This window comes from Lactuca serriola, chromosome 8 (assembly GCF_051521515.1).
Source record: "Lactuca serriola cultivar US96UC23 chromosome 8, Lser_US96UC23_V15, whole genome shotgun sequence".
NCBI lineage: Eukaryota > Viridiplantae > Streptophyta > Magnoliopsida > Asterales > Asteraceae > Lactuca > Lactuca serriola.
In genome coordinates this window covers 143,911,570-143,935,102 of record NC_136415.1, presented here as the reverse complement: position 1 = coordinate 143,935,102, position 23,533 = coordinate 143,911,570, and positions in this window count along the sequence as shown.

Here is a 23,533-nt window from a genome sequence, read left to right as displayed (position 1 = left end):
CCCAGCGGTATCAGGTGGTGTCCTCCCTCTTGAGGTCGAGGGTTCAAGTCCCGTCATGGACATATGAGAATTAGGTGTTAGTTTAGGAGTAGATTAGTATATTTGTATTTGTCAGTTCAAAAAAAAAAAAAATTAACGGGGACACATCCTACCTAATAAATGAAAATAATTTTGTCATATGTCATTTTCTCATAATTTTGAGATATTTTCCACTTGTCATTCACTTCATTTTTTATTTTTCAATATATCATTAATTTAGTTTCTATAAATTAAACATATCATAATGGCTATATTAATTTCAAATTTCAAATTTCAAATTTCAAACTTCAATTTCTATTTTAAATAAATTTATAGTATAAACTTTCATATTTAATATTTTGTTATAATTAACATGTTTTGTACACACAACTAAATAAATAATTTTAATTTATTTTTTTTATGTTTTTTCTTCTCATAACTTTTACTCATTTCTAATTTTAAATTCAAATAAACTTCCAGTTTAATCATTCGTATTTAAAATTTTATTTTAATCAACCCGTATAATATACGGGTTTCACAACTAGTCTTATAAGATACAATAGTGAAGGCAATCTTTTTTCCATTCTCCAAAGCTACTTGACATAAAACTTTGCATTTTCTCCTTGGCGTTTCTTAGTAACTTGTAACGATGAGATTTTCAAAACAAACTTTTCATTTTTCAGCAACCAAATTTATATAAAAATATTCTCAAAAGTATTCAACAATAGTTATCGAAACATAACATATCCCAAGATCACAAAATCAAATCTCTTCTCTAGTGTGTACGGGTCACGCCGGCGCCTTCCCACGGTCCTCGCTAGTACTTGAAACACATAACACAACAACTGTAAGCATAAATGCTTAGTGAGTTCCCCAAAATATCGCATACAACACATACGCCACTCGAGGCTATAACACGACCCTCCAATCGATGTGTCTCAGCGGGACCCATCAGTCCCGTAGCTCGTTGGACCCTCCGGCCCGGTCTGTATCGTTGGACCCTCCGGTCAACACATAACACCACATAATCTCATACATAGCACATAAGACCCTATGGTCAACACATAACACCACTCTAGGTAACGTATAGTGAGACGACTCACCTCGTGTAGCTCGGTAACTCGGAAATCTCGGACTCTGTGAAATAGGACCTAGCCTCCGCCTAATCATATGAAATAAACACTCGTCATCAACATATTTCCCAAGGCTAGACCATTCCCTCTAATCACTCTCAGAAGAGGTAAAAGACCATTTTACCCCTTACTTTGCTCAAACACACTAAAGTTGACCAAACCCTAAAAGTCAACAAAAGTCAACCCTCCAGGTTACGCTGCGCGTACCAAACGTGTATGTTGGGCGTACCCGGAGCCTTCACAGAATCGGGGTACACGGCCCTTTACGCCGCGCGTACTGGGATTACGCCCAGCGTAATACCCAACTTCCTTATCCATCTCATTCAGGTCTTAATCGATTAAGACTTGCATCCAAAATTCAGATCTGACTCCTCTAATATGACTTAATCCATAAAGTTGAAAGCTTTAAGCCTTTGCATGGCTGTAATGTAGCACCTGGTTCCTGGTACGTAAAATCTATCTAAGTATTTTTCATTCTTAGCCTTGGACTCGGCGAGTTGTAGGCCCGACTCGCCGAGTAGAGACGGGTTTGGGGGCACGTTTAAGTTGGCGACTTGGCGAGTCCCCGCTGTCTGATGAAACCCTAAATTTCAAGGGTTTGCACCCTATTTAAACCTTCTTATCCGTCCCCAAGCTCGCCCCCTTCACCCTCAAAGCTCTCTACTTCGTTCAAGCCTTGTTCCTTGTGAGTTTGAAGCATTTTGGTGTGTTTTCTTGAAGATTTGGAAAAGGAAGGAGAGTAGATCAAGAAGAGAAGAAGGAGGCCAGGCATCCTTGTGTTATCTCAGTGATTTCCTTGAGGCATAACTCAGTTTCCCTCTGTTTTCATGCTTATTGTCCCCTGTAGCTCCATGAAAGTCCTTCTTGAGCCTCTCCCCAAGATTGTTTGTGTATTAGGGTTTGTAATAAGTTGTTTAGCCTCTAGATCTAGGCATGATTGAGCTCCAAGAGCTTGGATCTACTGCCTTTATGGAGCCATATTGCATGAAAGCCCTAGATCTACTATTTTAGTGCATTTTGAGCCCTAAAACCTTCATTAGTGTTTATTTACACGTAAAGTTGGAAACTTTACGTGTTAACCAGGCCCTAGAAACCCATATCTATGTATGGTATGAGTTGGATTGAAGCAGAATCGTGTATATAGTATTTGCATGTGGCAGACTCGGCGAGTCGTTCATCTGACTCGGCGAGTCGAGTCGCGAGTCCCCGAGTTTTCCCCTTTTTCGTGTTGCGGGTTGGAGTAGTGAGTCATGGGGTGTGACTCAGTGGGTCGGAAGCCAGACTCACTCATGAAGTAACTCGGCGAGTCAATGCCATGACTCAGCGAGTTCAAGGCAATCTTCTTGCCTCAAGAACAGACTCGGCGAGTTGTTCATACAGCTCGGCGAGTCTCAGCATAGAGTGTTCTTCGGATGAAGATGAACTCGGCGAGTTGTTCATACAACTCGGCGAGTAGGATGAAGGACTATTGGCCTTTGGTTTAGAAGGAAAACTCGTCGAGTCAATGCTTAACTCGACGAGTAAAGACGGGTTTATGGTCAGACAAAGGGATAGGGACTCGGCGAGTCGGGTCAAATGGCAGTGACTTTGACTTTGACTCTTGGTTTGGTTGGGGGTAAATGGTCATTTTACCCTGAGGTCGGTTAGCAGTATTTGACTAAGGGTTTTGTGGGAATTATAGCTGGAGGATTTCCGAAGCAGCAGCAGAAGACAGTCAGTTCCCACGCAGATCAGCAGCTACTTTGAGGTGAGTTGCCTTCCAGTAGCGGTGGGTCTACGGCCACAATGTCGGCCCACCAGTAGGGTTGTATGATAGATGTTTGTCTCTGTGATATTCATCTAGGTTGCTACTACCTGTGATATGTTATTGTGCTAGTATGATATGATGCTATGTGCTAGTGACAGTAGGGGGGAGATAGTCCCCCAGAACACCGGTCGATAGGCCCGAAGGGGCGGTTATGCCCAGCCATGCTAGATAGTTTGAGATATATGTGTTAGGTGGTAGTGGTAGGGGGTGAAATAGTCCCCAGTACTCGGTCGAGAGGACCGAAGGGGAGCCAAGCTCCCAGACATACTGGTCAGTATCCGGTCGAGAGGACCGAAGGGGAGACTAACACCCAAATATGCTAGTCAGTGTCCGGTCGAGAGGACCGAAGGGGAGGCAAGCTCCCAGATATACTGGTCAGTATCCGGTCGAGAGGACCGAAGGGGTAGGTCGGGCACCCAGATATGCCTGACAATATTTGTATGTTATGTGATTGTATGGTATATGGTATGTTGGGGGAGCTCACTAAGCTTCGTGCTTACAGTTTTCAGTTTTGATTTCAGGTACCTCTTCTTCGAAGGGGAAGGAGCTGGCGCGGTAGCGGCCCATCACACACACGCCTTGTATTCCGCACTATGAGATCCTCCTGGGAATTTGTACTCTGACTTTATTATGTTTTTATGAAATGTTTTTCAAGACATGCGATAACTTTTATAAAATGATATGATCAGTGAACATTTTATTCTTAAGGTTTGCTAAGAATATGTTTTAAAAATGAAATTTTTGGCTCGTATTTTGGGATGTTACAAGTAAAGGTCACTTTGTTCTCAAAACACCATTCCTCTTTCCATAATGAGACTATAACTCATGCATGACACAAGATCCATGTCCAAGACTGGATTTTTATGAATCCTCACACAATATACTCTAGAAAAGGTCAGATCTAAGCTCATGGAGACTCTTTGCACACAAAGTCTCCAACTTTGAACCAAAAACCCTAAAAATGGTCCAAAAAGCAAAACTTATGAAGAACAAGGAAAGCTTTGAGCTTTTTACCTCAGAAGGGATCTCCAACCACTGTAGAACTCGGATCTACACTTGTTCTTCAATTTCTAGCTCCAACAATGGCTCCTTCTTCTCCTTTTTCACCTTGAAAATATAACTTCAAGCTCAAAAACACACACACAAGCTAAAGCACGGATGCGTGGAAGGTATCATGAATCTGGTCCAACTCTGCAGGCAACTCTAAGCGATACGCTACCTTGCCCACCCTCGCGATCACTCTAAACGGCCTAATATACCGGGGTCCTAGCTTGCCCCTTTTTCTGAAACGGATCACTCCTTTCCAAGGAGATACCTTCAGGAGCACGAAATCACCGACCTAGAACTCGAGTTCGGATCGTTGCCTATCTGCATAACTCTTCTGGCAACTCTGAGCGGTCAATAACCTCTGTTTGACCTGCCGTATCTGCTCTGTCGCCTGAAGCACTATCTCCGTACTGCCCATCACATGTTGCCCTACCTCGCCCCAGCAAATGGGGGTACGACACCTCCTTCCATACAACAGCTCAAAAGGTGGCATACCAATGCTCGAGTGATGGATGTTGTTATAGGAAAACTCAGCCAAGGGCAAATACGTGTCCCAACTCCCACCGAAATCCAGTACACATGCCCGAAGCATGTCCTCGAGCATCTGAATCGTCCGCTCGCTTTGTCCATCGGTCTGTGGGTGGTATGCGGTACTAAAATGCAGCCTCGTACCCAATTCCTCATGAAATTTCTTCCAGAATCTGGAAGTGAAACGCACATCTTGATCTGAGACGATCGAGATCAGTACTCCATGTCGCGATACCACCTCCCTAACGTACAACTCTGCCAGCCTCTCCGCGGAATAGCTCTTACTGATGGCAAGGAGGTGAGCGCTCTTCGTCAACCTGTCCACAATCACCGAAATTGCATCGACACCCTTGGCAGTCCTCGGCAATTTGGTGATAAAATCCATGGTAATCTGTTCCCACTTCCACTCGGGAATCTCTAACGGCTGCAACTTACCATGCGGACGCTGGTGCTCGGCCTTAACCTTGCAACAGGTCAAGCACCTCTCTATGAACCATGCAACATACCTCTTCATACAGGGCCACCAATACTCCTTCTTCAGGTTCAAATACATCTTAGTGTCCCCGGGGTGGATCGAGAACTTCGATCTATGCGCCTCCTTCACCAAGACGGTATGCGTTCCGCCCACAAACGGTACCCAAACCCGACCCTGGAAGGTCATAAGTCCTCGACTATCAGTAACAAATTCCAATACCTGCCCGATCACTCGCTCCCTCTTGCGGTTCTTCGGTCTCACGGCCTCCGCCTGGTCCCCTCAAATGGTGTCCCATACCGGAGTCATCACTGTCAATCTCATGCAAACATCTCGTATCGGGGCGCCCTCTGCCCTACGGCTCAGGGCATGGGCTACAACATTAGCCTTGCCCAGGTGGTACAGGATCTCACAGTCATAATCCTTCACCACATACAGCCATCTCCTCTGGCGCATATTCAGGTTGGGCTGATCCATCAAATACTTCAAACTCTTGTGGTCCGTGCATATTCAGGTTGGGCTGATCCATCAAACATCTCGTACCGGGTCAACTTGGTGAGTGACACGACGATCTTAGAGAAATCCCTGATAAATATCCTATAATAACCAGCCAAACCAAGGAAACTCCTGATCTCGGTAGGTGACCTCGGCACCTCCCAACTCATCACCACCTCGATCTTTGCCGGATTGACCAATATCCCCTTCTGGTTAACGAGGTGCCCTAGGAACTGGACCTCTCGTAACCAAAAATCACACTTGGAGAATTTGGCGTAAAGCCTCTCCGATCTCAGAACTCCGAGGATCTCCCTCAAATGCTCCTCATGCTGCTCTCTGGATCTTGAATACACCAAGATATCGTCATGAGGTCCATGAACGATGTTGGTGCATTGGTGAGCCCGAAAGGCATCACCACGAACTCGTAATGTCCGTAACGAGTCCTGAACGCTGTCTTCTGGATATCTTTATCCCAAACCCTCATCTGGTGATATCCCGACCTCAAGTCTATCTTGGAGAACCAAGACGCTCCCTGCAATTGATCGAACAAATCGTTGATCCTCGGCAACGGATAACGGTTCTTGACCGTCAACTTGTTCAACTCCCGGTAATCAATGCACATACGGTGTGAACCATCCTTTTTCTTGACAAAAAGGATCGGCGCTCCCCAAGGCAAGCTACTCGGTCGAATAAACCCCTTCCCCAGCAGCTCCTGAAGCTGCGAGGATAACTCCTGCATCTCAGGCGGCACGAGGCGATAAGGCGCCTTGGCGATAGGTGCTGCTCCCGGAACCAAATCGATACGAAACTCCACTTGCCTCTCAGGAGGCACACCCGGAAATTCCTCTGGAAAAACATCTGGGAACTCGGACACTATCGGAACCTCGTCAATCGAAATTGGCCTCCCAGCAGCCACTCGTGTGTCCATCATATAGGCTACGAATCCGCTGCAGCCCTGCTGCAAACTCTGCCTTGCCCTGGCAGCCAAACAAAACACTGACCCACATCGGGTTCCCTCGCCGTACACCGTAAGTACTCCCCCACTAGGGTCTCGTATCGTCACCAACTGACGCTCGCAGTCTATGATAGCTCCAAATCGGCTCAACCAATCCATGCCCACTATAACACACACGTCCCCCATTGCAATCGGGACCAGATCTATCGGGAACTCCATCTTTGGGAAATAAAAAGTATTTGGTCATATTCATTGGTTATTGTACTCGGTTTTGCTATGTGTATTTGATTAATGCTAAAAATGAAGCATTAATTGGAAAAGCTCAAAATATACAAAACTTAGGTGGAATTGAAATTGGGAAATCCGGTTAAATGTCTTAGAACTTATCGGGGAGGTGAATATATGGATTCTATATACTTCCAATCAGTAGGTATCATTCATTAAATTACAGCCCCATACTCGCCCCCAACAAAAATGAATCATCAAACGTAAAAATCGAGTTTTAAAGAAATGGTAGACTCGATGCTTTCATACTCAGTATTGAGTGAGGGATTTTGGGGATAGGCCATGTTAACGGCCTGCTATTTGTTGAATAGAGTTTCAAACAGAAGGAACATAACAGTCCCATATGAACTTTGGTTCAAGGAAAAGCCAAATTTGAGCTATTTTCGGGTTTGGGGATGTCAGACATTTGTAAAACTCAACAAGCCCAAAAGAAAAACTTTTGGAAGAAAGTGGAATTGATTGTATATTCATTGTATATGTTGAACATTCCAATGCTTATCAGTTTCATGTAATAGAACCCGATGATTCGGTACCGATTACCACCGTTATCGAGTCACGGGATGCAATTTTTGATGAAATGTGTTTTTCATCGATTCAAAGGACTAAGGATCTGATTTTTGCCACTAATGAAGTGCAAAATCCAGATAGTCAAGATGGTGGTAATAGACAAGAATCACAATAGCTTCATAGACGCAAAAGAGGCTGAATTGCGAAAAATTTCAAATCTGACGCCCAACTTTATTTGGTGGAAGGTTCAAGGAATGAAATAAGTCTTGAATACTAATATATTTATAGTATTGAGGATGATCCTAAGATGTATCAAGTGGCCATGGATTATCGGGATGTCGTCTTTTAGAAGGAAGCAATTGATGGTGAAATGTCATCAATTCTTGAGAATGACATTTGGGTGTTGTCTGATTTGCCTCCAGGTTCAAAACCACTTGGTTGCAAATGGATTTTAAAAATACAATGACTACTAATGGGACTATTGACAAGTACAAATCCCGGTTGGTCATTCAAGGTTTTTAACAAAAACCTAATGTTGAATTAGATTGTTAATTGCTTTGGAAAGCATTCACAATCTGATTATCCATCAAATGGATGTCAAAACAACCTTTTTAAATGGTGAATTAGATTAATAAGTTTTCATGAAACAACCAAAAGGTTTTGTTATGCCCGGCAAAGAGCATATAGTATGTAAACTGGTAAAATATTTGTATGGGTTGAAACAAGCCCCCCAAACAATGGCAACAAAAGTTTGATGAGATTATTTTGTCATATGTTTTTAAATTAAACCAATGCGACAAATGTCTTTATGTAATTAGAACTAATATTTGAGCTAAGTGGCTTACTATTTGTACTCTATGTTATATGTTAGGTGAATGTGGAGTGCATGCATACATAAAATCGAACTATAATCTGGTACGACAGAAAGACGGAGGTCAAGGAGGCAACGCCCCTAGCGGGGTCCAAGGACAGATCCCCTGACAGTGGTATCGCTGGCCCGTGGGGTTTAGGGCAGTGCCTAAAAAGGTCTTCGAAAATTTGGATTAGTTACATTATGGAAAATCCTAATTCTAGTGGGTACTTATGGTAAAATTGATAAATCTTATCATATTTGGTGACCATTAATTATGCCATTAAATTCGTGATTCTCCTAACTAATTTGAAAGACAAAAACCCTAATATGTCTAGTATATAAATACGGCTCCTTAATTGAGCTAAGATATACACTTCTTAGCTCTTCTTCTTCTACACAAACTCATAACCTTCTGGTGATTTGGCTTGTATTTCTGTGTCTAGATACAAAAGTGTCCTTTAGGATTATCCTAGACTGGATATATTGTAACCCATGCATCATGTGGAAATATCAATTCGAAAAGTGAACTTACATGATCCAAAAGAAATCTGGTTCTCCACAATCACCCTACTCAAATATCCTCCAACACAGTCAACACGTACAATCCTTCATAGTTCAATTTATTAAGAGTAAATAAATAGGATGTTTTGATAGTGTAATTTATGGTAGTACACGAAATTATGGGATACATCGTTTTTAGTGTCAAAACGGACCAAATCACAAGGATCACATCATAGCTTTTATTTGGATTGGTCTAATATTATGACTTTAATAGATGAAAAAAATGTAATTAGATAGTGGATTGTTAGTTCGGCATAAATTGGATTGGATACACTAACTAATTTGAGAGTAAGAATTATCGGGCTAAATTGGATACTTTTAAATTTACGATGATAAAATGAGCCCAGTAAGATGAGATATCTCCCTATCTAATAAACGACTCCCTTTCAGCCATGTGTCCATCCTACAACCATTTTTCCGAAAAAAAATCACTTATATACCCATTCTTCCTTTCTTCCTCTTATAACCAGCATTTGGAAACTGAATATACAATTAGAAACAAAAATTGGAAATTGAATATACAATTACAAACGAAAATTAAGATCATCATAACAACTTCCAGATTTTTTGGTATATATCTTTAAAAACATATTAATGTCATCTTTATATACCCGTTTTTTACCATAAATTTAGGGATTTGAAATTTGAACTCCTTATCATTTTCACTGATTTAAATAAGAATCCCTGAAATTATGGCTATTGTAACACCGTGAAAATTTAAAACAATTTTTTGCATTTTCAATCACATTTTTACAAATTCATTCATTCATAAAATGTCATAATATCATGTCTTTGTTTCACAAAATATCTCCTAATATCACAATACATAGAATCCCATGTGTGTGTACGAATCAAGCCGGCGCCTTCCCGCGGTCATCACTGGTACCTGAAACACATAACACATAACACATAACAATGCATAAGCTTAGTGAGTTCCCCAAAATACCACTCTAGCACATAATAGCCACCCGAGGCTGAAACTCTGTCGACCCTCTGGTCAATGTGTCTCAGTGGGGCCCTCCAGCCCCAACTCTCTATAGGCCCTCTGGCCCTAACTCTAGGGACCCGAAAGTCCCAACTCTGTAACTCCGAATCATGCATAGCACATATCACAATAAATCACAACACATAAATAACATGCAAATACACTGGAATATAACTCTATAGTACTCTGTCACATAACTCTGTTACCACACTAGGTAAAGTATAGTGAGAAGACTCACCTCAGGCGTCTCGGTAAATCTCTGACTCGATGGAAAATATTGCCTAGCCTCCGCCTATTCACATAAATAAATATTCTTATAAATATAACTCTCGAGACTAGACTCAACCTGCCATTGGTACCCTCAGAAAGGTAAAAGACTATTTTACCCTCCCCTCTTGTCACAAGGACTCCATTGATGACCAAACCCTAAAAGTCAACAAAAGTCAACGGTCCCACTTTGACCTTACTCGCCGAGTGCACCCAGGTGACTCGGCGAGTTCTCACATGTCCTTTAACTCTTTGTCCCACTTGACACGCCGAGTCCCTCCCTATGCTCGACAATTCATACCAGTCATGAATCGCGGGGCCACCCCGACTCAACTCGCCGAGTCTCAAGAACAACTCGGCGAGTACCGCCTTGAACTCCAGTCCTCTAATTCCCTCCTGACTCACTGGGTCATCCCCCAACTCGGCAAGTCTACTCGCTGAACAATTTACGTGAAACCCTAACCCTCTCGCCGAGTCCCAAGAACAACTCGGCGAGTTCATGCCATGCACAAACTCTACTGACCTCCTGAGGTCAGATCTGTTTCCCCAAACCATAGATCTGGCCTCCCCAAGCATGAATGTCACGTAAAGTTCGAAACTTGATGCTTGTACAACCACAACAAGGCATCAAAAGGAGATTTAGTCCCACAAATGGCAACCTAAGTCCAATAACCCCAAACTGGTCCATAAAGCTCCAAGGGTTAAGGTCTCTGGACCTCTTTGAGTCCAGATCCAAGGCACAAACTCGAAGAGGGACTATTTGCTCCACATAATCACTCTCCAAAGGGGGGTTAGAAAACCCTAACTCTAAAGATCAACACCAAAACTGAAGGAGGTTCGAACTATTACCTCAAAATGAAGTTTATGAACTCTGGAACTGCTTGAATCACACCTCCTCTTTGCTCTTGTCACCTTCTTCTTACTAAACCAAAGGTTCAAGGATCAAAAGGTGACTTCTTCTCCCTCACAACGATTTAGCTCACTTAGGGTTCTCTCAAAGGGACTGGTAGCCGCAATGGGAGGCTATAAGTGCCCTTAAATAGGCTCCAAACCCGGGGAATTAGGGTTTCATTAAACAGCGTGGACTCACCGAATCCACTAATGGATTCGCCGAGTCCGGACGTGAACCCGAATGAACATCTGCAACCCTACTTGGCAAGTCTTGGCTCCAACTCGCCGAGTTCCTCCACAAATTCCAAAATAAAAAATAAAATAATATACCTAGGAAATCAGGATGTTACAATTCTCCCCCACTAGAATCAGACTTCACCCTCGAAGTCTCATTCTGGAAATAACTCCGGATGCTGCTCACGCATCTCGCGCTCCGGCTCCCAAGTAAGCTCTGACCCTTTCCGGTGTTGCCACTGGACCTGCACCAGAGGCACCTCTTTGTTCCTTAGAATCTTGATCTTTCGATCCCGAATAGCCACCGGTCTCTCAACGTAGTTCAGGCCCACATCTACCTGAATATCCTCTAATGGCACCACTTCCGACTCATCGGCTATACACTTTCGCAGCTGCGACACATGGAAAGTGTCATGGATCTGACCTAGCTCTGCAGGTAGCTCCAACCGGTAGGCTACCCTGCCTACCCTTGCGATCACCCGAAAAGGACTGATATATCGGGGCCCCTACTTGCCCCTCTTCCTGAATCGGATCACTCCTTTCCAAGGAGAGACCTTCAGGAGTACAAAGTCGCCGACCTGGAACTCGAGCTCGGATCGGCGCCTGTCCGCATAACTCTTCTGACGACTCTGAGCGGTCAATAACCTCTGCCTGACCTGCTGTATCTGCTCAGTCATCTGAAGCACGATCTCGGTACTACCCATAACACGCTGCCCGACCTCTCCCCAACAAATGGGGGTCCGACACCTTCTCCCATACAACAGCTCAAAGGGTAGCATACCAATGCTCGAATGATGGTTGTTGTTATAGGAAAACTCTACCAAGGGCAAATACGTGTCCCAACTCCCACCGAAATCCAACACACACGCCCAGACTCCTAGGTATATAAATTTTAAAGCTGCATCATATTAAACAGAAAATAAAACATCAGGTAACAACATTAATTGTGACACCCTGACTCCTAGGTATATAAATTTTAAAGCTTTATATTCATAATCATAGACCTACTCGACGAGTTAGCTGCCCCAACTCGTAGGGTAGAGACTGATCAGGCCGCGTGGTTTATGGGACCTACTCCACGAGTTGGAGGACCCCAACTCGACGAGTAGAGGCTGTGCATGAAAACCCTAATTTTTAGGGTTTGCACCCTATTTAAAGGACCTTAAGTCCTCATTCCATCCTCCTTACCACCTTTTCACGTCCATAAGCAAACCCTAATCGATCTAACCCTATTTTGAGTATGTATGAGGCTAAAAGTGTGTGTTTGGCGCCTTTATTGCAGAGATTTGAAGACTTAGAAGCTTGGAACAAAAAGGGGTTGTAGATCCAGCATCTACACTGTTTTGGCATTCATTTGAAGGTAAAAATTCATTACCTTGATCATCTTCTTGTTATATCTCTTCATTCAAAAGTTTAGGGCTATTTCTAGCTTATCCTTGAAGCATTTCTGGTTTTGAGCACGATCTAAAGTTGTAACTTCAGATCTGGACTCCTCTAGGCCATCATTGACATAAAGCCTCAAGCTTTATGAAGCTTTGGCCCTTTTCCTTGCCCTAAACCTCTTCCTAAGGCTAGTTTGAGTGTTTTAGCTTCTTGAAGCCTTGCATGCACGTAAAGTTAGCAACTTTACGTGGTAACTTCACCCTAGGAATTTAGATCTACAGTTTGGGGCCTTGGTTTCACTTAGAAACGTCTGAATGAGAAAAGGATTAAAGGAACTCGACGAGTTGCATAGTCAACTGGACAAGTTGGATGAGGGTTTCTCGCTTTCTGGATTCTGCATGAACTCAGCGAGTTAACGAGATGACTCGACGAGTTGGTTATGGTTTTTCCTGATATTCTGGATAATGCATGGACTCGACGAGTTACTTGGTAACTCAACGAGTTGACTTGGATTTTCGCGACTTTCTGAGTTCTGAATAGGGATGAGCAAAAGGACCGAACTGGCCGGAACCGGCCCGAACCGGACCGGACCGGGGAACTGGCTTCGGCCAAAATCAAGAACCGAACCGGCCCGGCGGTTCTACCGGTTCCGGTTCTACCGGTTCTTGTCGTGTCTTCAAATGTTGGAACCGCTCCTTGAAAAATAGCATCATACGGTTCCGGTTAAATCGGTTCCAGGTTCCAAAAATCCACAAAAATAACGTCCCGGTCCCGGCCTGACCGGTTCCATCGGGTTCCGGTTCCGGTGCCGGTTCCGGTTCCGGCCGGTTCCCCGGTCCATATGCTCATCCCTAGTTCTGAAGGAACTCGACGAGTTGGATCAACATGGACTATTGACCTTGACCGTTGACTTTGACTTTGACCAAGGGTTGACCAGTTTGACTCCTGAGGGTATTTTGGTAATTTGGTAATTTATGGAATTGGATCAATGGTGGTTGTAGGTGTTGGTGTTTGGAGCCGTGTTTCGGGAGTTTGATATTTCAGTTTCGATCGACATTGTGAGGTGCGTTCTTCTCACTATATCAATAGGGTCGAAGACACCAATGTCGACCCTTCTTTTTGGATTGTTATCCTGGTTATCACATGATGATATGCTTAGTGACCTGTTAGGCCGGTATCCTGGTATATAGGATGATGCTATGTTTAGTGACCTATTAGGTCGGTATCCTGGTATATAGGATGATGCTATGATTATTGATCTGTTAGATCGATTTAACTGTTTATACATGCTAGCATTGTTATCTATGTGTTGATTGTGTGCTGGTGGGTTGAGGTGGACCTGCTTTGTGCTGTAGGCCAACATACCCAGGGCGGCCCGAATAGACTGCAAGCCCAATGGGGCATATCAGTCAGGCCGAAGGCCCGGAGAACGGTCCAGACAGGCTGAAGGCCCGATAGGACGAACTAGACATGCTAAAGGTTCAGAGAGTGGGCCAGATAGACTGAAGGCCCGATGAGGGTGGTCTAATCATATTGTAGACTCTATATGCATGTTGTTTGTTATGATATGGTTATGGTTCGTATGACGTTGGTATTTTGGGGGAACTTACTAAGCTTCGGGCTTATAGTTTTGGATTTTGTTTCGGGTCCTTCGGATGATCGCGGGAAGGTGAAGGCGTGATCGTGCACCTCCTCCCATTTTATGATTTGATTTCTGGGATACTCTGATATGAAACTATTTTGAAAACATTTTGTAATAAATAATGGTTTTTAAATGCTGGAATTTTTTTTTTAATTTTTATGAATTTTATGGATGTTACATTAACCTTTGTTAAACTAAACCATTTATGCATTCTTATAGGTTCTGCTTCTATCATTTGTTCTTTGGATGTGATTTTTGTTTCTATTGTGCTATGTATGTATGTTGTCTGTGTATAGGTTTTTTGTTTCTATTGTTCTATGCATTCATATATGTGTAAATGGATGTATAACAATCTAGTTTTGTTAAATTCAAACAAACAACATACACAAATGGTACATATTTACCTAAACTGCCTTTCTACTATGTATACATGATTATAACATTAAACCTTCAAAAAAAATTTGTGTTATTCTTATTTTTAAGATACGCGGGAAGCATTTAAGTAAGTACTTATGATGAAAATGGCAATATACTTTCTCATTTCACTTTGATACTATAAATACCGAAAATAGTTAATTTCAACATAATTACATTCTTAATCTTATTTGATAAAAAATTACAAAGTATAATGGTATTTTTGACTTTTTGAGAAACACATACAAAAATGGAAGTATAGTGACATTTTTTTTACCATTTTCATTCAATATCTTTACTTTTGGAGTTACTGTTGTGTAGCTGGTCTTTTTTTTTTTTTTTTTTGTTTAATATACATATAGTTCAAACGCTTCCATCATCTATTATAGCATCCTTCTTGTAGTTATTTTTATTTTTATTTTTTTGTTTAATATATCTACAATCATCGAACTTCTTTAAAATCATGCACTTTTTATTCTAACTTTAAATGCTATATTTTATTCTTAAAACGCTCCAGCATTTGTTTCTTTCAAACAATATGCCAATACTTCTTATAGATGGAGGATATCGCTCTCACCCACATATTTTCAGAATATTATATTTAAGACCAAATGAATATATATATATATATATATATATATATATATATATATATATATATATATATATATATATATATATATATATATATATATATATATATATATATTAAACAATTAATACAAAAGTTTTAAAAAAAATTAATCTTATTAATTTAATAAAATTTTAGGGTAAATTACACCATTCGTCCCTCGTGTACATGTCAGAAAGCGTGTTTAGTCCCTATTTTCAAAAATTAACTCGGACCATCCCTTGTTTGTTTTAACCTTACACGCTTCATCCCTGAAAGACGATTTTGTTGCAAACTTAGTCCATGCCTAATTTAAAATGACCATAATACCCTTATATTTTATTTTTTTAATTAATTTAATGTTTTTATTATGAATTTCAATTAAAAAAATAAAATAAACCCTCTCCCCTTCATTTTCCCCAACCCATCCATCCCTTCATTGTTACTGATCGGAAAGAAGCACACAAACACAACATACAAACTGCAGACCACCACCACTATCTCCACCCTCTGACGAACATTCCTCACCCCTTTCTGATGGGTGGTTGTGGTCTTTGTTCTAGGGCCTTTTCATCGGAATCTAGTGCTCGTCTTCTCTGGCGGAAACGACGGGATCTAACGGAGGCTCCTGCGATGGTCTTCGACCTCTTTCTCTACCCTCTTTCTTAATCTAAATCTGACAGAGGCTCCTTTCGACGCCCACCCTCACCGTCACCGGCTCACATGTGTGCCGCTATTAACATCGGTTAGGGTTTCGACAGATCTTCGTTTAAAACATCTATCTCTACAGTCAAAATCGAAGCTCCACAGTTGAGTCTACATTTGTTCAACTGAAAACCTTCGTCTTCGTCACCACCTGTTCGCCGAAGATGGAGCGTTCAAAAAGATGAGATTGGAAATGAAAATCGGCACCAGAGCTTTAGATTCAAAGTATCAAAGAAGAAGACGGAGAGAGGTATTGTTCAGCGGAGGTGAATGTGTTGAAATCGAACCATCATAACACTGATGCTGTCCCCAACGTGCTTCAAGAAAACCCTCACTCAGGTACTACACCTTGTCGCCTTCTACACCTTGTCACCTTCTGGATCTGCAACACCCCCGATTGGAATTCTGATGAAATCAGCTATGTCGATTGGTAGTTGCTGCTAGGTTTATCGAACGAAAAAATATAGGGTTTTTTGGGAGGCGATTAGTGGTGGTTTTGATTTGGTTGGTTCACGATCGGAATAATGGAGTCGGTCGGAGATGTTGCAAAAGTCGCCGGCGGGGTGTTAACTGTAGATATGAGATGCACTGAAGAAGAAAAGGGGCGAGGGGGCAACCAGACGAGTTATCAACGTATTTAGTGGCTATTTCTTTTTTTAAAAGGAAATAATAATTATTTTATAATAAATAAAGCAACATATAATTAATAAATAACAAATAATTAAAAAAATAAATCAAAAAGGAAATAAATAAGGGCAAAATGGTCTTTTTATATCCGGAGGGATGAAGCGTGTAAGTTTAAAACTAACGAGGGACGATCCGAGTTAATTTTTTAAAATAGGGACTGAACATGCCTTTTGGCACCTGGACGATGGACGATTCGTGTAATTCCAAAATTTTAAAAATATCTTAACCGTAATTCCACGGGTTGTAACATAATAGTTATATAGATAATAGACAAAATTACAATGATTCATATTCTATAGACAGACTATAATAGTAATTATAATTTTAGTTCAAGATATGTAACGGTTTTATTTTCTTCTGAGTTTGGTCCTTTTGACTGACCATATTAAAAAGAATCCATTAAAAGCTTGTACAACAAATAATACTAGTTCACCCCTTTCTTTTATCCTTTTATTATTTCTTATTATTACATAAAATAACAAAAACAAAACAAAGAGCCCATCAATTCATCCCCACCCCCACCACAAACTATCTCCCCCCTTCCCTATGATTTTTTTGGTGACACAACCACCCGTTGAAAATCCAAACGAAGCTTTAACCATTTCAACAAGTTTCTTGGTATTATCAAAATAAAACCTAGAAGAAGCTTCATCCACCACCATATCCCTTTTATTAGTGAGATAAAGAGCTAGGATTTTGAAAATTTGAGATGGAATGAAGGATGCAGTACTTGACAGATTATGAAAAAGATTCTAATCCAAGGAGATTTTACTTAGCTAATCTAAGTGGACGATAATAGTTCCTTGTAAATCAACCTTCATGTAATGATAATGTTAATTGTGAGTGATAACAATAGCTATATGATTTGGAATGTATTGTGGACTACGTCAAAATAGAAAAGCGTGTCATAGAACTTTATTTGCTTAAACAATGAACAACTACATAATACATGTTAGCAATGAAAAAACTAATATCCAACATAATCATCCAATATAAATGTCTCAAAACCTGATCTAGAGAAATTCAACGACTAATTTAAGTTGTTTAAAAAAGTCACCATAAATTATTGTGTACTTTTTGGGTTCGCTAATAACTTGTTGTGTAAATATAACCGAATTTGATGTTAATGATTTTCACTATCATTGAGAGGAATAACTATTGCTTGGAATCCAACAATTTTCGTCTCTAGCCATATTTTCTATGTGTGTGTCTTGTGGATGAAATTTATTTGAAATATCATTCATAAGTGGATTTGAATTATACGTTTTTAGTACTTTGTAAAAATATGAGATATGCATGGAGTTGAATTAGAAGCTATGTGTCACATGTTCCTTGTTAATGAATAAGTTGAACATTAAAAGTTCTCAAGAGGAATATATGTTGTGCCTCCATGAACAATTACCAATTACATCTCCTCATTTGTAAATCATCCCATTCAGGAGGATTTAAAGCATCATAATCAATGTATGTGGCGGAGTGACTGCTTCTCTTCGGGCGAATGAGGATTGGAATCTTAAGCGAGTCCGTTCATGAGGGGGCCTATTTGCAGATTCTTTCCTAAATTAATAAGTTGTATTTAATGAAGAAAATCGAAATAAAAAAATATGGGATCATTCTTTAATTTTTTTATTGAAAAAAAAAAAAGAACAGTTACTTAAACATTTAGGATTGGACAGAAGTTAAATGATCAACAATTTAATAGCTGTATAAAAACTGTTGGAATAATTAAAAGTTATAATTAGTTTGATAATAATATGATTTCACACCCAGAAAAGAAATTTTAACATAAATAAATCGCACTTGTCGTCTAGTCCAATCCAGGTAATTGAATTTGAATCCTTAAGTGGGTATCAGCCCATTTATATATTTATTTTCAAAAGCCCAATTTAAATCATTAACAAAATAATGAAATATTATCCAGTATTTAAATTGTTGCACCTACGAGGTTTAATTTTGGAAAAATAACATGTAATTAACTTTATATCAAAATTGTAATTTGACATTATATTTTTTGTTTAAAATTTAGCACTGTGTTTTTATATTTGTTATAATTCTGACCGCTTGACCGATCAACGCTGACCAATTGTCTCATGATGTGTCATGATGATGTGTTAGTTTTGATTACGTGACATGATATGCTGACTTGTCAAAATTGATTTTTTTTTTCTAAAATATAATAAGTTTTCACTTTTTCCAATTTTGACATTAAGTTTTAATTTTTTTTTTCAATTTTGACATAATTTTTTTGTTCCAAATCGGATATCATTTTTCCAGTTGTGTTTAATATTTATCATTTTCTATTTGAAACCGTATAAATATTTTTTATTATATTTTAAACCCTATAAATATATATTTTTTTTCATATAAAAACCATATTTTTGTGTAAATACAAGGTTTTTTTTCACTCTACATGTACTTTTATTTATAATTAAATAATTCTATTAGATATATATTTATGTCTTTATTTGAACCATTAAAGAAGAGGTGGGAATATACGTAACAAAATATCAAATTTTAAAAGAATACTAAAATAGATGTAACAATGGTGACATTTATCCTTCATATATATTTTTGAAAATTATGCTGAAAAATATGATTTTCAATAATGCTAATGGACATAGTAATTACATACCTACAGAAAATTTGTCATCTAATAATTAAATAGTCATTCAATATTAAGTCATTACAGCATGTGAGAGTCACGTCATGACATTCAAGATGTTCCTAATAATATTATGAAGATGATATGAGATGTAAAAATTTCACGGTTGCAACCCTGGCCTCTTGCCTTGAACGACTACACGCCTCCAAACCTCCAACATCATTTTAAAATTGCATATTTAATATAAAATACAGTTTCTATATAACTAATACATATTTATACACAACAATATGGTTTGAATAAAAAATATTTATATTGTTTTAAATAGAAAATGGTAAACATTGAACAAAATTGAAAAAAAAAATTGATTTGAAACAGAAAAAAAATAATGTAAAAAAAACTTGGTGTCAAAATTGAAAAACATGAAAACTTAGTGTCTTTTGTATAAAAAAAAAATTTAACACGTCAGCATTTAATTTCAGCATGTCACATCATCAAAACTGATGTGTCATAATGTCACATCAGTAGACAACAGAGTTGATCGGTCAAGTGGTCAAAATTGTAACAAATTGAACATTGTCAAATTAAAATTTTAGTCTAAAGGGAGTGGAGGTGTCAAGGAATGTGTTAAGAAAAGTGCTAAATATGCTACACCATTCCCTACCTTATGACAAGGAAGGTGCTAAGAAAGAGATGTCATGGGTGTAGCGAGAAGAGAGAGGAGAGAGAAAGTATAAAGATGTGTTGTGTTGATTGATTTGTATTTCTATATATATTTTAATATTTTTCTCCATAATTAAACCTATTAAATTGTTACACTTCCACTCCCTACGTTTTTGTGCTAGACATTCGAAGCCTAGGTGTCATGAAAAAAACTTAAAAATCTTATGTGCCAACATGCTAAGAGTGATGGCACATTCGATCCGTTACTCGTTTTGCCAACTTTGTTGATTTTTTTGTATTTTATATATTTGATATGTTAAAAATAAACTATAATCTAAAACAACCCATTTATTTATAAATAAATAAAAATTGACACCTCTAACATGAAAGAATATGAAATAGTATTTATAACTAATACATACTTCCTGTAAGTTTAGTGACTTTTATGTTATTTTCCATTTAATTTTTACACAATCTACTTTTTTTTAAATATCACCTAATTATATTTAATACGATTACTAAAATGTTATTAACTTATTATATTACCAACAATCTACTTTTTTTTTAATAACACGAATTAGGAAGGGGGGGTTTATATATTTTGAGACAATTTCGATCCGTTACTCGTTTTGCCAACTTTGCTGATTTTTTTGTATTTTATATATTTGATATGTTAAAAATAAACTATAATCTAAAACAACCCATTTATTTATAAATAAATTAAAATTGACACCTCTAACATGAAAGAATATGAAATAGTATTAGTCCACATAGGATAACAACTCCATTAACAGCTACCAAATTTCTTTTTTAAAGTTTAAAAGGAGGATAAAGCTTTGAGTTAGGATACTTTAATATGTAATTAAGAAAGGAATCAATGATAGGCAATCATTTGTAACTATCTAATCACAATTTGACCAACAAATAGAAGAATATTTGGTCTCATTTCGTATATAAAATTTGACCAACAAATAGAAGAATATTTGGTCTCATTTGGTATATAATGCATCAATGATACATGGAGTTGTTACACCAAGAACTAAAAAGCCTATAAAATATAGAGTTTTAGTGTTTATACATCAACATTTATATCAATATAATGAAATTATAAGGAATTTATGTTGATGGGGGATTTTAGTAACTTTATTTTCTGATAAATTCATACTTAAACTTTTACGAGGTTATTTTATTATATGTATAAGTGATTAAGATTTGTAAAGATTTTAACAGCATAAGTTTTTAACTGTGTATATATAAAACATCATTTCTCTTCTTAAAAAGGTCGACATAATCTTGACCTTGTAGGAAAAATTTACAAATGAAATCATGTTATATATGCAAATATAGAATTTAATATTTTGCCCTTTTGGATTTTTAATATTTTTTCTTCTGTTTCTGGAACTAAAGTATCACATATTTTTAGTATAGTTGGTCATCCTAAAGTTGAGAACATGTGGAATCTTAACTTTGACAACTTTTTCTTGTAACGATTAATTCTTAAATTATAAACGATAATTCACTTCGATGGTAATAAGTAAATAATCATATCTGTTTGAATAAATTCTTTTTACGGGAGGCAATTTAACCCTGTTTAAATTGGTTCTCAAAAGTCATGTTATCTACTTATATGTCTTTGTTTAAAGCTCCCAAAATTGTTGTTAAAAATAATGTAAGCTTTGAGAAGCCATTTTTTGGAGTAGATTTAGGAGAAAAAAGTTAGCATCGGTGTCTAGAAAGAAAAATATGGCTAACAAGAAAGCAGGTGGTCGTGGTGGTCGTGGGCTCGTGGCATTGGAAGTAACTATTTTTTTGACCCTCAGGCTAGTTCTCGGTTCTAGGAATTCAGCAAATCCGGTACGTTTTTTTTACCGGTCCAATCCGTCTGGTTCCAGAAAAAAACCGATTTTCGACCGGCTTATTTAAAAAAAAAATTGTATTCTATAAAATTCTTTAAACCAACATATCTCATTTAGAGTTTGTAGATGATTTTAGACTCTAATTTAGAGTTTGTAGATGACTTTAGCTTATAATTCGGATTGACAAGCGGTTTTTTCAAACGTGTAATTTAGAATTTGTAGATGATTTTAGATTATAGTTTTGCTGTTTTTGGTGTTATATTTTATACAGTTTTTTTCCAACGTGTAATTTAAAGTTTGTAAATGATTTTAGACTATAATTTTTTTTTGTGTGTTATATTTGATGAGTTACAATCTTTCAAATATAAGATATCAAAGCTTAAATATTTTAGCTTTTCAGCAAGAAATTAAAATTTGTCTTCTATGAAATATTTTAAACAAAAATATCTCATTCATTTTAAGTTAAATTGACATGTGATTTTTTCCGACATGTAATTTAGAATTTGTAGATGATTTTAGACTATAATTTTGTTGTTTTTTGTGTTATATTCGATGAGTTACATCCTTCAAAGATTAGATATCAAAGCTGAAATATTTCAGCTTTTCAGCAAGAAATTTAAATTTTTGTATTTTGTGAAATTCTTTAAACAACCATATATTATTTGTTTCAAGTCGAATTGACATACATTTTTTTACAACGGGTAATTTAGAGTTTGTAGATGAGATTAAACTGTAATTTTGTTGTTTTTGGTGTTATATTTAATGAGTTCCAATCCCTCACACAAATAGTATAAATTATAAACAATCAAAGTTTGATCAGTCAAAATGGCACAAGAAATGGTAAACTATTTATTTTTACGAGTTGTACCGTATCTAACCCAAAAAATATTCATTTTAATGAGTTGTAACGTATCAAACCCATCAACATATTTGTTTTAATGAGTTGTATCAAACCTAAAATCATGTTTTAATAAGTTGTACCGTATGCATGTAAGGTTGTATCGATCCAAACGGGTCCAAAAACCGGAAAACTCAGATATAGACTGGACCCGGTAAATCTCATCCAATTCGGTCTACGATCCACAATATTCTTCGAAACCGGTCCGGTCCGATTCAAATTCCCAACTCTAGTCGGAAGTTTGAGTTCTTTCAACCGTGCTTTAATTATCAAGTGAGCTGAAAGATTCCTTTGAATATGAGAGTTCCATTTAGGTACAAGTGATTTATGATATTCATGGGCATGTGGGTGGTTTGGCATCTAATTCGATTGGTCCTCAATTTTGTGGAATATGGACCTTGGGGCAACATTTTAAGAGCCATATATTAAATTTAGAGTCATAGGAATTTTTTTTTTTTCATTTTGTAGTATTAAGGAGGGAAATGTTTTGCGGACCAAGTAGGGATGAGATTTAGAACCGGTAAACCGGACCGGAACCGGACTCGTTAGACCCGGAATATATAGAACCGATTCCGATTCCGGGTTTAAAAATTGGCTTTATCCGGGTTCCGGGTAATCCAAGTTTGGGTTCATTGGGTCCGGGTAAACCGGGTCTAAAAACTGGAACCGATGTTAGGAACCGGAACAACTTTTAGGGTCGGAACCGGTTTTTTTGAAACGTTTAAAAGATTTATATCTTATTCGTTTCAACTCCGATTGACATGCGGTTTTTTCCAACATATAGTTTAGAGATTGTACATGATTTTAGACTATAAATTTGCCATTTTTAGCTTTATATTCATTGACTTACAGTCCCCCAAAATCGAGATATCAAAGCTGGAAGTTTTTAGTTTTTCAGTTTTTTTGTATTCGGTGAAAGTTTTAAAACATGCATATATAATTCGTTTGAAGTCGGATTGACATGTGGTTTTTTCTAACTTGTAGTTTATAGTGTTTACATGAGTTTAGACTATAATTTTGTCATTTTTTGTTTAA